The sequence below is a fragment of the Onthophagus taurus genome, chromosome 11, assembly GCF_036711975.1.
Source record: "Onthophagus taurus isolate NC chromosome 11, IU_Otau_3.0, whole genome shotgun sequence".
Lineage (NCBI taxonomy): Eukaryota > Metazoa > Arthropoda > Insecta > Coleoptera > Scarabaeidae > Onthophagus > Onthophagus taurus.
Genome location: NC_091976.1, coordinates 5248947 through 5264010, shown reverse-complemented (window position 1 = coordinate 5264010; position 15064 = coordinate 5248947). Strand labels below are relative to the sequence as shown.

The 15064-nt window shown below is 31.6% G+C and overlaps 1 long non-coding RNA gene and 1 other non-coding gene across 2 annotated transcripts; both read right to left on the bottom strand.

Annotated features, from left to right (window-relative positions):
- Positions 1-527: 527 nt before the first annotated feature.
- Positions 528-717, bottom strand: LOC111419011 (U2 spliceosomal RNA). The gene has a single exon (XR_002706888.1). It is a non-coding gene; the product is annotated as a U2 spliceosomal RNA (small nuclear RNA).
- Positions 718-2102: 1385 nt separating this feature from the next.
- Positions 2103-2402, bottom strand: LOC139431706 (uncharacterized). The gene is made up of 2 exons (XR_011641770.1): positions 2243-2402; positions 2103-2182 (listed from the first exon to the last, which is right to left on the bottom strand). It is a non-coding gene; the product is annotated as an uncharacterized lncRNA (long non-coding RNA).
- Positions 2403-15064: the final 12662 nt, after the last annotated feature.

Genomic DNA, 15064 nt, shown 5'->3' with positions numbered 1-15064 from the left:
CACAACGACAAAAACCTGTTTCTCAAATGGTAGAATGGCCACAAATGTATAAAGAGAAACGAAAAATAAAATTTCAAAAATGGCAACATTTGCAGCTGTTAAAGTCAGTAATACCTACTGACTGTCATAGTTTTTATGACAGCTTAAAACATGATTCAGAGTAAAATTTTTTAGAGAATTTATTGATTCGTAATAAAAGTAGTTTTTCCTAAATAGTGTTTTATTTCTGTAAAAATAATATAATATATCCTAACCCACAAATTTGACAAAAATCTAAAGCTAATCACTCGTAAGCCACTGCAAATTTTAATATACAATATTTACTAAAAAATTAAAAATCATATGTTTGTATCTAAGCCCTTGTGTAACTGACAGTTTCAAAACAAACAAACAAATACTTTCCCAGTTTAATATAAAACGTCTTTTATGTCTACTGAAAAAAAATGTTTTTAGGGTTACAAGGTATTAGAACTTCACAGACGATATGTCTCTTATTTTCGAAGTCACTACTTTATGTTTGAATTATCATAATGTGGGCCGATCCTTGCGGTACTGCAATACAAGGCCAACCCGTGACAGAAGTGGAGCAAGCCCCTACCTTCCGTCTATTTCCAAAAATCAGTTTAATATACTGGCCCCGCATGCGGGGCGTATCAGATATTAAGCTGATAAGAACAGATACTACACTTTGATCTTAGCCATAGGCCGAGAAGCGATACTGAACCAAACAGCTTTTTCCCACATAGTCCACGACATCCATACGGTATCGATAAGAATATTCGCGCACCATCTATCGTCCAAAATCTTACAATATCACCTTATGGTTAATGATGGGTTTAAGTAACCGAAACCGGTACCGAAAATAATTAAATTATTTCATCAGCGTAATCTGAAATGGCGGTCCATGTTGTCGATTCAACCACATTTTCAAATTATGTTATTATTTTAAAAATGTAATGTTATAATTTAATTAATACAATTACATATATAAATACTGAGACAGTTGTGTGTACAATAAAACAATAATGTTTTTTTAACTTTAGTTTCTCGCGTTTATTTAAAATTTCCTCGGTACCGGTTTCGACACTAAATTAGGTCATCATCAACCGAATCTACAAAATAATTGAATTACAAAAATCCCATATAAATGAGAATAATTAAAACCAAAAACAAAAATCTATCAATTACTAGATTTAAAAAATAATATGTGCAAAATATTAGTTTTAAGAGGCTACTTTACCATACAGTTCGGCAAATTATAAAAAACATGCATTATTTATGAAAATATTTGGATGAAATTTTGTACATAGCTTCTTCTAACAATTTTGCATGGTGAAAATTTTTTAAATTTTCCATAAAAAAAGGGGGTTTATTCCTCAATATTATAGAATTTGGTCGTTCTTTCTTAGCGTGCATGATAGTATACTTAAAAATAGTAATATTTTTTAAATAAATTTTTTCGTAAAAAAAAGGTATCGTAAAAATGAATATTTTCCGTCAAGATTCCCACGAAGTATTACCACCGCATTAGTCCCACCTCCTCCTGCCGACTGAGGGGCGCTGACATCGACTCTCTTCATCAAAGCTCCTTGTTTTATCTATTACTTTTTTAATGTTGTAGAGAAAATAATCATTTCCAAAAGTACGTTTTGAACTTTATTTTCCGTGATTTTCTACTAATGATTGTGTAATTTAACTAAATTTTTGCGTTTATAGTCAATAGTTGTTATTTTATTGTGTACTATAGTGTTAGTTTAATTTAGTTTGTGTAAAGTTTTTATAAACAATGGGTAAGTATGTTCATCTAAAAAACTACCCCTTAGCATTTGAAGACGTTCTCGAAAAAGGAGTAATAGACGGTAATAATTTACGATATAAATTTTTATAAAACCTAAAATTTCATATTTTATAGTCCGAGATTCAATTGAAAAATGTATTCATTCCGAAAGGTAAGTTAAATTTTATTAATTTTATTGTATAAACTGTGACACACATAAAAAGTACTTATTTAAAAAGAATAAACATTATTTGAAGCGATACCATAAGATAAATAATACAAATGATGCAAAACCAAATACTGATAGAACTATTAAAACTCTAGGTTAACGATGAAGCTATATTTTATTAAAATTTATTTCGGTGCAACAAGTTTCGGAATAACTTATTCCTTCATCAGGCACGACTGAAAGTACATTGTGTAATTTAATTAATTAATTAAACGGAAAATATACAATTAAGTTACCGTCAAATTAAAAGAGTTGGAATTTGTAAAACCATATACGCAATCGGATTGAAACCTGGAGAATTAACAAATATTACAAAACCATCACAAAAAATTCAAATTGAAATTCAGAAGCCTTAAAATGTTTTTCTTAAAAACCAAAAATTTAAAATTTAAAATCCTGAAGGGCGTGTTATAATATTATATTCATAATAAATTCTGAAAATTTCAAGGTTAGTATAAATTTTTCTAAAAAGTTATTATGACTCACGTGTTTCATCGTTAAAAAATCGAATTATTATAAAAAAACTTATCAAAAGAAAAGGTATTTTTCTAATATTAAACTGTAAAGAAGAGAAAGGGTATTATTTGGTTATGTTATTAAGACTCTTTTTCTCGTCGATGTTAATTATCAGAAAATTATACGACTTCTTCAATATGATAATGTTTATTAACAATTTTATTAATTACAATCTTATATTGACTTTTTCATATTATTTATATTTTTCGTTAATTTTTTTTTTTTTATAAAAATACAGTAGTCGTAGCCCACTTTTTATAATTAGTTTTTTTTTTAATATTTTGATTCACAACAACTTGCGCCCGGTGAAATCAGCCTTTTGATGGTAGAAATCTACTTTTCTGACATCCAATAGGCTGATTCTCATCACAAGTAAGCATTTGCCCAACTCAAGGTTTTATGGTCTCTTAATTAAAACATTGGGCAAATAATAACATGATAAATTCGTCTAATATTTAAGTCACAAAACAATAACTCTTACATCTCAACATTATAACGAGATAACGAATCGACGTTGCCACACATTTTTCCAGGCTTATAAACTACCGTAAAATCTAACGTTTGTAAAGAAAGCGCCCATCTTAATAGTCTAGCGTTTTTATTACTCATTTGTTTTAACCAAGTCAGAGGACAATGATCTGTTTCAATAATAAAATGAGTTAAATATAGGTACGGTTTTAATTTATTCACTGCCCAAACTAATGCAGCACATTCTAACTCACTTGCACTGTAAGCTTGTTCTCTCTCAGTTAGCTTTTTGCTTAAGTACAGTATAGGGTATTCTTTATTTTCGTCATCACGTTGGGATAAAGTAACTCCCATTCCTCGTTTTGAACAATCAGTTTGTACTATAAATTTTCTTTTATAATCGGGAGCTTTTAACACTTTAGTACTAGTTAATTCTTGTTTTAAATTATTAAATGCGTTTTCCTTCTGTTCATCCCATTCAACCTTGTTTTTGGCTCCTTTTCGTAAAGCGTCTGTTAAAGGACTAACAATTTCTGCATAATTTGGTATGTAATGGTTATAATATCCAGTTATCCCTAAAAAGATTCTAATATCTTTTTTTGTTACCGGTCGTCGAAATTCTTTTATTGCAGCTACTTTTGCTTCAGATGGAGTTCTATAACCTTGTCCTATTTTATGTCCTAGATAAACAACTTGAGCTTTTCCCCACTCACATTTCTTTGCCTTTATTGTAAGACCTGCCTTATGCATAGCTGTAAACACAAGTCGCAAATGTTTCAAATGATCTTTCCATGTCATTGAATGTATTGCTATATCATCTAAATAAGGTTCGGCAAATTCGTTATAACCTTCCAAAATTTTATCCATTAATCTTTGAAAAGAAAATGGAGCGGATTGAAGTCCGAATGGCAAAGTTACTGGTTCAAATACTCCTCGATGAGTTATAAAAGCTGCATATTTACTTGCACGCTCAGTCATTCCAATTTGCCAGTAAGCTCTTACAACATCTATAAGACTTAAATATTTTGCGTTACTACACCGTTCCACACAAGCTTCTATGTTAGGTATTGGGTGTTGTTGAGGTATGGAAATAGCATTTAAAGCCCGATAATCTATTACTGGTCTTGGTTCTTTACCTTCTATTTCTATTATAATCATCGGCGACGAATATGGACTGTCACTTGGTTTAATTACGCCTAAGTTAAGCATTTTATCTATTTCTTCATCTATGATTTCTCGTACTCTCGGAGATTGTGAATACGGTTTGGTTCTGATAATCCTTTCTTCTTTCAAAGCAATATCATGTTGAACCAAATTGGTTCTACCAGGGCGATTTGAAAATAACCCAGGAAATTCTCCAATTAAATTCTCCAAATCCATTCTTTGCTCTTCTGTAAATTCTCCAATTCCCTTTGATTGTTGTAAAACTTCTGTAGCCAGTAAAGTTGCTTCCTCTTTCTTTTCCAATTTATATATATTCATTTCTGTTTCTTCTTCCCCCGAAGATGTTACGTACATCGCAACTATTTCAGGTTTTTCATAATAAGGTTTCAATAAATTTACATGTATAAGGGTTTGCTTTCTTCTTCCAGTTAGGTCTTCTAATATGTAATTGGTATCTGATATTTTCCTTACTACTTTCTTTGGACCTTCCCATTGCATTTGTAATTTATTCGTTCTAGCTGGCTGATATATCATCACTTTATCCCCTTCTTTGTAAATAATTTCCTTTGCTTTTTTATCATAATATTTCTTTGATTTATTCTGTGCTTCTTTCATACTAATTTCTACAATTTCTTGCATGTTTTTCAATCGTTCAAGTAATTTCAATACATAACTAACTACTGGTTCATTAGTATCTCTGCCATTCCATAAGGCTTTTAACATACTTAATGGAGATCTAATTTGCCTTCCATAACATAACTCCGCAGGACTGAAACCATGTGCCGCATGTGGCGCACTTCTTACGGCAAATAATGCTTGATCAATGTACTCGTCCCACTCTTTTCCATGTTCGTAACTCAAAGCTCTGAGTATTCTTTTAAACACTCCATGAAATCTCTCTACTGCATTTGACTGAGGATGGTATGCAGAGCTGTGGATTATTTTAATACCACTTTGTTCCAAAAATTCCGTAGTTAGGTTGCTAACAAACACTCTCCCCAAATCTGTCTGTATCTCTGAAGGGAAACCAACTCTAGAAAATATGCTCAATAATCCTTTTACCACTGATTCTGAGTCAGCTACTTGTAGTGGTATTGCATCCGGAAATTTAGTTGCACAGCACATCAAGGTAAGTATGTACCTATTTCCCTTTTCCGTTTTAGTCAAAGGTCCGACAATATCTACATTTACTTTCTTCTACGGTTCTGTTATAATTGGAACTCGGCACATAGGCGCTTTTACTTTGTCTGTGCTTTTCCCTACACGCATACATACGTTACAATATTTTATTTTATTCTTGACATCTTTATTTAGTTGTCTCCACCAGTAATTTTGTTTTATTCTTGCAACCGTCTTTTTACATCCTAAATGGCCCATCCACATATTATCATGCGCAATATCCATTATCTTCCCTCGTAGACTTGTTGGTACCACTACTTGTTCATAGTGTCTTCCTAATTTGTCTACAAATCTTCGGTGCAATATTCCATTTAAGATTTTAAATTTAACACCATTTTTGTCCTCTTTAATCTCTGCTTTATCATAGTATTCTTTCAACGTAGGGTCTCCTCCCTGCAACAACCTCAGTTTATTAGGATTTAACTTTGTTATATCATCATAATCAGTTTTTCCTTTAGGAATTATCAACATTTCTTCTAAAACACTTTCTTCCTTCTTTTGTTTATCCTTTTCATTTACTTTATTTTCCTGTTCTCTTAATTCTTTATGCTTTTCATTTTTCTGATTTTGTTCTACTGGAATACTTTGTTGTTCTAATTTTAATTTTTTTGATTTTGATCGGGTTAATGCAAATACATTTTGTACATTATCCACATTACTGAACATTTCCCACGTTCTATTTGACAATAGATACGAGTATCCGTTTGGCAAATTACTTGTAACTGCAGCTTCTGTTTCAAGTTCTTCTATTTCTGGTAAATTTAATTTTACTACAGCCACTGGTAAAGCCACACTTTCTTCATTCAGTACTCCTCTAACATGTACATATTTCCCAGAATAATGTTCTGTTTTGACAATGTTTTTATGTACTACATCATAACTCGCAGCACTGTCTCTCAAAATGTTTACTTCCTTACCATTTATTTCCCCTTTTAAAGTATATGGAGCAAATAATTCTTCAACTTCTTTCTTAGTATTTAAGGTAGCTACTACTTGCTTATTTTCTTTGCTTTCTTTGAAATTAGGACATTCTTTTGATCCTTTAAAATGACCTATTCCTCCGCAAGCATAACATTTAAATGGTCTTCGTTTATCAAAACTTCTCTTATCTCCTTTCCTTTCGCTTTCTGTTTCCATATTGGAAGGATTATTCTGATTCGTTTCCCTTTGTGTTGATGTTTTATGTTCCTGCTTAAATTTATTATATCCATTTCTATCATTAATAGGACCCCTCTTCGAAATGTAAACATCTGCTTGTTCCGCTGCTTCTTCAATTGATTTTGTTTTATTGTGATCTTCAACCCAAAATCTCATTTCAGATGGTATTGAACTGTAAAACTTTTCTAAACATATTAATTGTATTAATTTATTTATATCACTGCATATCCCTTCGCATTTAATCCATTCTTTAAAATTATTCTTCAATTGATAAGCAAATTCAGCATAACTCTGATCAAATTTCTTTTTACTATATCTAAATTTGGCCCTAAAGACCTCAGAAGTTAACTGATATTTTTTTAATAAACTGGCTCTAACTTTATCATAATCCTTCGCAACTTCTTCGCTTAATCTAGCCACAACTTCATTTGCGGCCGGTGACAATACACTGGTCAATCTCAGTGGCCATGTTTCTTTCCCGCAATTTAATTGAATACAAACCCGTTCAAAGTTGATCAGGAATAAACTCATATCACCGTTATCTTTATATGGTTGTAAATACTTATTCATATTAAAACTATTGATATTAGAATTACTAAAATTAGAATTCTCAGAAATACCTTGCACCCTAAACTGTGCAAGTTTTACTTCAGTATCTAACTTAGCAATCTCTAATCTTTCAATTCTCTCTTTTTCTTCTTTTTCTTTTTTTTCTATTTCAATCTTTTCTAATCTACCCTTTTGAGGATTTTCAGTCCAAGTCATTATTTCTATTTTAACCTCATCTACAGTGTAGTTAGAATTTATTATTTCTTTAATTATTTCTAATTTTCTTTTCTTTTCAGGTAATTCAAATAACTGTGAAATATATTTTAACTCATGCACCGTGAAAATACTAAATTCAGCCTCAGAACTCATTTTATTTTTGATACAGACTAATAACGTAACCTTTTATTTCAATTAATAGTAAAATTAATACAATTTCTTTACAGTTAGATTAAACTGATCCAACTTACAAAATAATAGCAATTGGTTGTTTGTTTATTTGTTATAAAAACTCTTTCAATGAGACCACAAAATCTCAAGTGAAAACAAATGCTACTTACTATTTGTAATTCCTGTTGAATTTCTATCTTTTCTAATTTGAACTACGTTTCTGCTTTCGGTTGCTGTTGCTCCGTGAGCACCGCTTCTCCGTCCAGTCGCTGTTCTGCAAATTTCGCTTTCCTTTCCGGTCGTTGTTGCCCTTTGAGCTTCGCTTCTCCTTCCGGTTGCTGTCGTCACGTGAGCTTCGCTTCTCCTTTAGGTCGCTGTTATCCCGTGATCTTTGCTTCTCCTTCCGGTTGCTGCCGCTTCTTGAGCTTCGCTTTCTTCAAATCAACATCGAAACAAGGATACAATTTCTCTTGTTGTGGAATTCGTGCTGATCGGACTATCCCACCGATATGCCACCAGTTATTAAGACTCTTTTTCTCGTCGATGTTAATTATCAGAAAATTATACGACTTCTTCAATATGATAATGTTTATTAACAATTTTATTAATTACAATCTTATATTGACTTTTTCATATTATTTATATTTTTCGTTAATCATTTTTTTTTTTATAAAAATACAGTAGTCGTAGCCCACTTTTTATAATTAGTTTTTTTTTTAATATTTTGATTCACAACAATGTAATGGAATTTATAACTTACAAATTATGAAATAAAAATTTATTTGGAGTCCATCTGTCTCGGATGGTTGATAAATTTGGACTATTGGAACAAGTACGAGAAGATGATCTGAAAGGAGGTAACGCATGCGTTGACGTTGGAGTTTTTTTTAAGAAGCTGGGAAATTTGAATATGAGAACAAGCTTATTTTATAAATTTAGTGAAATATCTAAAGTTATTCAAATCATTAATGTCATTCATAAGGCGATTATTGTAATTGTTGATGTAATATTCTTCTAAAAGGTCTAACTCCTTAGATTTGTGAACATTTCTGACAAGTTTTAAATTATTGATATCTATTTTATGATTAAAGTTGTGAATATGTTTGTAAACAGCTGAGTTATCCTTCGTTAAATGTTCCTTGAATCTTGTTTGTATATTACTACCCGTTTGACCAATGTATAACATGTCACATTCTAAACATTTTATTTCAATGTTTGTTATTGAAAAGGTGGTTGTAAATTTTATTTTCGGATTTAAAAGAAGCTGTAATGTCATATCTAGATAAGTTGCGGTTAAGTGATTTAGTCAAAGAAGGTTGATAAGGTATAGATAAGAATTTTTGTGTATATTTGTTGTGTGGGTATACTATTTTATTAATGTGTGAATTGTGGACATTGAAATATATGAAAATAATTAAATTTATATTTATGCTTTTATTGATAAATTGTGTTCGCATGCTGTCTTGCGCAAGACAGCATGCGAACACATAGCACGCCATTTTCTACAATTTGTTCGCTCCCGAGAGAAAAACAAATAGTAATCCAGCTCAATAAATATTAATGTTTGAAATAATTCCTGCAGGAAACACCTTAGCTCTACCAAAAAAGAAACCAATATTTTTATGTACCTACTACATAACATAACCAAAAAGGACGAAAGCCTCCGAAGATGGCGTAAATCGCCGAAACGCGTCAGGCAGAGTGTATAACTTAATTTATCAATAAAAGCATAAATATAAATTTAATTATTTTCATATACATATTGATAATAAGGATCCACATCATGAATTGAAATATATGTTTTGCATTTCGGCGATAGTGAAATTATTGTTTATTCCTATTTTAATAATTTTTTGAATTTCTGAGATGGTATCTCGCTCATTAAGGGGTACATTGTACAATCTATTAAAGAAAAATCTAAAACTCGCTGTTTTATGTTGATAACAGGTAAATGAGTTATTTGGAATAATATTATCTGAGGTGGTTGGTTTTCGGAAAATATTGTATTGTAAAATATTATCTGTATTGTTTCTAATAATTTGAAGGTCAAGAAAATTAAGTGTGTTATTGTTTTCTTTTTCAATAGTGAATTGCAGATTATTTATATTATTGAAGATATTGTGTAACGCGGATAATTTAGCATAGTTACCATTAAAAATAATAAAAATATCGTCAACATATCTAGCGTAAAAAGCAATTTCTTTGGTAAATAAAATGTATTTATTTGAGGGGGAAATTCTGTTTACATGTTAAGCGAAGTAATTCCATAAAACAGTTTATCTCCATGATATTGAAGTTAGAGGAGTCCTGAGATTCGATTAGATGTTTTTTAATTATTTCCAGGGTTTGCTCTATTGGTACATTAGCATAGAGATTTTTGATGTCGAGCGATATTAGTTTACTATTATGATTAAGTTTTATATTATTTTTCAGTTTATGAATCAATTCTGTAGAATTTTTAATGGTGTAGTTAATTTTGTTTCGGAAAAGATTGAAAAGAAATTTCTGAATGTTTTTAGAAACTTTACTAGTGGGCGTATTTAAGTTACTAATGATCGGTCTAATACTTTTTTCTTTCTTGTGTAGTTTTATGAGGATTTTTAGGGTCGGAATTAGGGGGTTCATTTGTAAAGATTTAAAACAATTAATGTTAAATTTTGTTAAAAGAGTAGAGTTTTCTCTTATGAATTTTCTGAGTTGATCATTGAAGGTTTTGGTGGGGTTAGACTTAATTTTATAAATGTTGTTCTCCTTGAAAAAGTCAAAAGTCTTGGAAATATAAGCGCCTTTGTCACCCAAGGTAACTACTAAATTATTGTCTGTAATTTTAGACTTTAATGATTTAATATTATTATATAAGGTTTTAAGATTTTTGAAATGAACTGAGTGGCTTACAGCAGTAGAGGATTCATCAACGTAAATACTGATGGTGGAGGATAATCCATTCAACTGCAACAAAACTCGCATTAAATTTATTAATGAGTCAAAAGAAGGGCTTAACAGCTCATTTCTTTTAAGTTTTATGTGCGGGATAAAAAAGAAGCTTTATACTGAAGAAAGCAAAGAGTCTATTGAGATAAACTCTGCCGTTGTTTATGTTATCTGTCGGTACCGGATATACACAGACTGAAGAATTATTGTTATGTGTGGATATACCATTTATGTTATCAAAAACACTCCAAAAATATCAAGAAACCGTAAGTGACAAAATCATGGATTAAGCATGGAAGTCTATGAAGAACGCAGGTGAAGAAGAATTTAATTTAGTTACAGCTTCCGGAGAAGTAAATAATGACTGAATTCCTATGATAACCTTAATTGCAGATGCCTGGTGTAAACGCTAAACGCTCGAACAACGTCAATTACGATGCATCATCCGGAGTGGTACTGCTATAAAATAATTGTATACAATAAAATAAAATACTTGTGTATACAGGGTAATTCAGGTAGGTAGCGAAAGCCGATCAGGGTTATGTTGCTAATGATAATGATAGCAATTCGGTTATAACTTATGAGTGACATTTCATATAAAGAATATAAAAGAAAGAAGAATTTACTGAAAACGTGCAAGATGGGTGCATTAACATAAATAAAATACAAATTCTTACCAGAAGCTAAAGTACCAATCAGAAATGGATCCAAGAAAGGTATCTGTGCCTAACTGCATCGAGATCTGGTGATGTATGTAAGATGAGCAATGACACGTCTTGCTTAAATAAAGTTAAATCAATCTTGTACTCGAAATTTGCTGGAAACAATAATACTAGACATAGCCAAGACTATGAATGGCTTGCAGTAAAAAAATTTGAAAGTAAATATAACTTGTCAGCAAATTCTTGAGCTCTATTCATTCGTAAGATATATGGATTCTTAGTTGCAAGTCCAAATGAAACAATAAAAAACGAAAATGCCATCGTCGAGGTGAAGTGTCCAGCGAATTTCAAGAGCTTACATCTATTCCAAGCAATAAATCAAAAAAAAAATTGTTTTCATAAACGATAACGGAAATTTTCAATTACATCGGAAGTATAATTATTACTATCATGTACAGATTCAACTTGAAATAGTAGACCTGGAAAAATGTTATTTTTTATGTTGGACATCCAAAGGCTTGGAAGTAGAAGTGGTGAATGTTACGTAGAAAAGACAAGTTTCGGGACTTCACGAATTCTGTTTTTAGTAATAAATTAATTTTTTATTATAGAGTTTTTAACGTGGCAATACCGATCGGCAAAGCCAATTGGCTTTGCTGAAATTTTAGTTAACACCCGATTCTATTTGCGTTTATTTATCCCTAAAAATGAGTGATGAGGAAGACCAACTTTTATTAGCAGCTGCTGCTGCAATTATTGTTAGTGAATGTGTTGTTAAAAAACGCACGAAATTGAAGAGAAGATTTTGGATTCGACCAAGCCTTCGAAACAGAAATAAATATCAGGGAAGTGATTTAATAAAAGAATTAATATTGGACGACGCTGATAATATAAACTTAGAATATACAGGGTGTATCTGAATGACTGCAACAAACTTCAAGGGGTGATTCTTTAGGGAATGAATTTTAAGGGTACTTTGATATATGAACCATGGGCGACTTCGGCTGCCCTAAGGAGCTACACCCCTCCAAAAATGGCGGAAAATTTTGGTTTAATTTGTTTTTCTCAAAAACCATAAACGCTAAGAAAATGAAATTTGGGGAATATGTTTAACTCATAATAGGGCATGTTTTGACCCTACTTGTACTTTCAACCTACCCTTCTAAACTACTAAACCTAACCACCCCCTTCACATTTTTGCTAATATTTTTTTTATGCAGATGATAAATACATTAAAAAATATTTATCTAGGTAGATGAAAGTATCCTAAAACTTTTTTGTCTCTCTAAAATTTTTCCAAAAACGACTAATTTTTGAAAAAAAAAATAATAAAGCAAACACTGCACGTTAAACAACGGGGTTGTCGATCAAAAGTTGGAATGAATTTATAATGAAAAAATCTTAGTAGGCTTTGCAATCTTTGTCAGAAATATTTTTGACGTTTAAATGTCAGTGTTTTTCTTATTATTATTATTTTTTTCAAATTAATTTTTAAATAAAGTTCTATCGCATTTACGCTCGTTCACTCGACGTTTCAAAATTTTAAATAAAACAATAATAATAGTACGAAAACCACTGACATTTAAACGTCACAAATGTTTCTGACAAAGATTGCAAAGCCTACTAAGATTTTTCCATTAAAAATTCATTCCAACTTTCGATTAACAACCCTACAGCTTAACAGTTAGTGTTTGCTTAATTATTTTTTTTCTCAGAAATTATTAAATTTTCGAAGATCTATCTAACTGAAATTTTTCCGATGTATTTATCATCTTCATAAAAAAAATCTAGGCATAAATTGAACGGGGGTGGTTACGTTTAGTAGTTTAGAAGGGTAGATTGAAAGTACAAATATGGTCAAAACGTGCCCTATTATGAGTTAAACATATTCCCCAAATTTCATTTTCCTAGCGTTTATGGTTTTTGAGAAAAAAAATTAAACCAAAATTTTCCGCCATTTTTGGAGGGGTGTAGCTCCTTAGGGGAGCCGAAGTCGCCCATGGTTCATATATCAAAGTACCCTTAAAATTCACTAAAGAATCACCCCTTGAAGTTTGTTGCAGTCATTCAGATACACCCTGTAGAAGTGATGTTGGATTCAGAAACTTTTTTCGAATGACGAGTTCGGATTTTGAAGATTTACTAAATATGATAGGACCCAAAATTACCAAGAACGATACAAAATTTAGACAAGCCCTGGTATGGCTAGCGAACGTCTAGCAGTAACATTGCGATTTCTTGCTACAGGAGATTCTTACCACTCTCTTATGTATACTTTTAAAATTTCAAAGCAAGTTATTTCAAGAACTGTACCGGACGTTTGTGAAGCATTAATACACTCACTTCGAGATTATGTTAAGGTAAGAAATACAATGAGATTTTTTTATAATTTATTCATAAATAAAAAAATAAAAAACTCTATAATTGACACAAAATTGAATCAATATTTTCTGTTATTGACGTTGTGGAAGACATTGTGTCCGAAATCAAATGCACTTCTGAAGGAGTAGTAGATGTGGTTGGAGGTCTTAAATTTGTTGAGTAGTTTGCATGAACCATTGGTTGGGGTTGTGGGTAATGATATTGTTGGGACCCAAAAAAAGTTTTGTCGTATTTTCCCATTTCCGCCTCAAAGAGAGTGTTAGTTATTATGTGTTGTACCATAAATCGAGCATGAGGGCATGGTAATTTCCTGACTTTGATGGCAACCTGCTCGCCAAATATTGCGAACTCATCTTTTTCTTGCTTCTTTGTGTTTAATGACCTTAAAATGTTCATGGCTTCATGTAGTACAGGCGTAGTAGATGGAGATTCTCGTTTTCTTTTAAAAGATCTACTTGAAGATGATGTAGAAGATGCAGGTGTAGGTGGATTCTCTTCTGTTGGTGCATGTATTGAATTTTCTTCTATTGTCTCATCTTCTTGTTGAAGTGTTTCCTTAATCTGAAAGAAATTTTTCGTTACAGATGCCAAAAAATGAAAGAGATTGGGAGATTATAGCCCGAGAGTTCCAGGATAAATGGAACTTTCCACATTGTGTTGGTGCAATGGATGGGAAGCACATAACTCTACAAGCTCCTCTGAATAGTGGTTCCGATTTTTTAACTACAAGTCATTCTTCAGCATTGTACTATTTGCAGTGGTTGATGCAAATTACAACTTTATATATGCAAACGTTGGTTCTCAAGTAAGAATATCACATGGTGGCGTATTTAATGCAACACATTTCAAGAAATGTCTTAAAGAGAGCACATTGAATCTGCTTTCAGCCCTAGTTTTACCGGGACGGCACGTGGAAGTTGTATTTGTCTTTGTTGGGGATGACGCTTTTCCACTATCATGTAATATTATGAAACCTTTTCCGGGATTACAAAACAAGGATCTAAAACAAGGATTTTTAACTATCGATTAAGCAGGGCAACAAGGGTTTCGGAAAACGCGTTTGGAATATTGAGTTCAGTTTTTCGAATACTAAGAAAACCTATATTATTACAACCGGAAACAGCAACGAAAATAACATTGACTTTAATACATTTACATAATTACTTAAAGAAAAATAGATCAAAAAATCTTTACAGCCCCAAAGAATGCTTTGATTTAGAATCTACGGATACTGGAGATATTACTCCAGGATTATGGAGACAAGATGTTGCGCATTTCCAAATGATGAGTATTCCAAAAATACCTCGAAGGAGCACAAATGCAGCACAAGCTGTGAGAAACGAGTTTAAGGAATATTTTAATTCACCGGAAGAAGATTTACCATTTCAGCGCAAGCACAACTAATAAATTATTTTGTACTCTATACACTTAGTAAATATAAAATTAACTTACCTCTGTATCTCTAGTTTTTTTTTTGGTTTATTTCTATCCCTAAGAAATTCCATACTTTTATAGGCAAACCATTTGCTTTTATAGGAAGAATCTGAACCAGCAGAATTCCAGAATTCATCTTCTTTTTTAATTTCTCTTGAAAAATGGCTCAATAAATTTTTAAATTTTCTTTCAACTTCAGTCCTTTCCACTCCAAATGAAACAGCAATT